The following is a 2500-nucleotide window of genomic DNA, read 5'->3' on the forward strand; positions in this document are numbered from 1 at the left end:
GTTTTGTCTGTCCGTCTGTGTGTGTCAGTGAGATGACTCGTGTACCAGTGAGATGACTCGTGTACCAGTGAGATGCACCGACTATACAAATCTCGAATCTAAATTTTGACCTTGAATAGGACCTTGATGTTAAAGTTATCTTCTTTCAACACTGATGACGTGCCCAAGTTCATGTATCAGTAGATGTTTAATTAACAACCTCTCTTTGGATCAACCCATTGGATTATTGACCTCTGCAGCCCAGAACTTAATCACCTCTTCAAGGCATTTTCAATGAACCTATCCCACACCGGCGGCGTCCGACGCGCTTTCACGCCTCGCCTGACGCTCCGATACGCCACTGTTCTATTTTTCCGCGTCGCTGTGCACCCGGTGTGTGTTGGGCTTGTGCGAGTTATAGCCTAGGTTACATTATGATCAGTCCATGGAAATGATGGTCCCTTAATCAAATTAATAAAGTAACTAACTTCTTGAAGGGGGAAAAAAACTAACAAGAATTGATCACATAGTGATATAATTTTCAGGTGAAAGAAGCGCTGTCTCCGTTACTATTATTGTAGTAACGTCTATGTTTGTGTGTCAACCTCACGCATCGCTGCCGTTGCTTTCCGTTTCCGACGTTCTGTGCGCGGTATTTTGTTGTGGATTTGCATTGGCTGCGCTGCGCTGTTTCAGACGAGTTTGGCTTGAACTGTTATAAAAAAATATATCGAGTGACGTGCGGACATTGCATTCAAAAAACTGTAGTATGCGCGTTGCTCTGCACTGTCTTGTCTGCAGCCTGCTTTGCTGACAGGGATGTTTGCCCCTCCCCTTTCCATAAGTTCTCATTGGCTGGAGGCAGCATTGCCGTTGCTTGTTGTCCCATTGCCTAGAAGCAGCCAATCACGTCACCACGTCAGTATGACTCGCTGATGACGATTTGTACATTTCATGGGTAAACAGGTTTTCACCTGACAAAAGAAGAACAATAAAGGGCCTAATACGTAATTATATATATTTCTGTAGTGTAGACTCCCCATTTCTTTACAAAAAATATTTTCTTAAACCCCATGGCCCAAAAAATTTACCCTTACGTGCAGTGTCTTCCCTAAACGTGTAATATACAGCATGTATATTGTTTTTTTGTGTTTTCTCGTAAATGTAACGCCCTACTTGATCATACCACAGGCTCACAACAAGAGCATCAAAGGTAGATCCGCAAGCTCGAAGCGTGGCGCGAACAGACACATTTCAAGCTTGCAGTTCTGCTACTTTTGCAATTTTTTAATTTTAATCCTGAAAAGTAACAGTTTTGGAAATATGAGGTTTCCACACTACATTGACGATATACAATATCTTCACTTTAGAGGGTTTCTTTTTGCTTCTGTGAGGAGCCAGACTACATCCTGACAGGTTGGGGTCGGGTTGTACTCCCCATAGTGTTTCGCTTAAAAACTCCCCCGTTTTCTTTTACACACACACACACACACACACACACACACACACACACACACACACACACACACACACACGCACACGCACATACAGTACTGCACAGACACACACACACACACACACACACACACACACACACACACACACATGCACACACAGTTAAAATATGTTTGTCTTCTCAACCAAGGCTATGAATAGGCCCACCATATAATGAGCAGAGAGTGGTCTGAGGAGGAAAGAGGAGGAACACTTTTCAAATACGTTTCAGTGCTGTGTCACAAAACCATCCATCTATTTGGGGAGTTTTCTGGATCGGCATTATAGCTGTGGTGGCAAACAGGACAAACGTTATGTCAGTGGTTCTCAAGGTGGGGTCCGGGGACCCCCAGCGGCCCTTGAGGGAGTTCCAGGGGGTCCACAGCTAAGTGATAGTTTGGAACCAAACGGACCCTTATGGGTCTGTAACTCTGAGAGTGTACAGATGGAACCAAAGGGACCCGTTGGGGTCCATTTGGTTCTATTTGTACACTCTAAGAGTAAAATTAACATTTATTTTAAAATATAAATTGGCGTGCGTATAGCCTATTGGATGTCAAACTGGTTGAGAATCACTGTTATCACTCTCAGAATCAATCTTATGGGGCTCCCTGGCATATATGTTTTAAAATGGGGGTCCGCGGGGCTAATTAGTGTCAATTCGGGGGTCCTTCCTCAAAGTAAAAAGTTACGGTACATTCTCCTCAGGGTTGCTGTTCGCTATAACCTATGGGTCACCATTTGTTTTCCGGGGGGTTCCGGAACAAAAAAAAACACCACATAATGCATTCCTATGGGACAACTGCGCTCGTTCTACACCAGAGCCTTATGCTTTCAAATTGTTTGTCGCGTATGGATCATGAATATCTTTCGATTCACATCCGTGCGCGTCCTTTTCAAAGGTTGGCGAAAAATGCTATGAATCCTGACAGTCAGGATCAGTCAGGTCAAATCTTAACTGTGTACAAATGTAGCCCGTGGAGCCAATTACAGTATATTCACCACTTTGATAAGATGGCCAGATATA

General features: G+C 43.8%; 1 protein-coding gene across 1 annotated transcript in view; it reads right to left on the bottom strand.

The window, feature by feature from the left end:
• Positions 1-2500, bottom strand: part of eipr1 (EARP complex and GARP complex interacting protein 1) — a 69898-nt gene that overhangs the window by 41045 nt on the left and 26353 nt on the right. The window lies entirely within an intron of this gene.

Source organism: Protomyctophum bolini (genome assembly GCF_963924005.1).
Source record: "Protomyctophum bolini genome assembly, chromosome: 15".
Lineage (NCBI taxonomy): Eukaryota > Metazoa > Chordata > Actinopteri > Myctophiformes > Myctophidae > Protomyctophum > Protomyctophum bolini.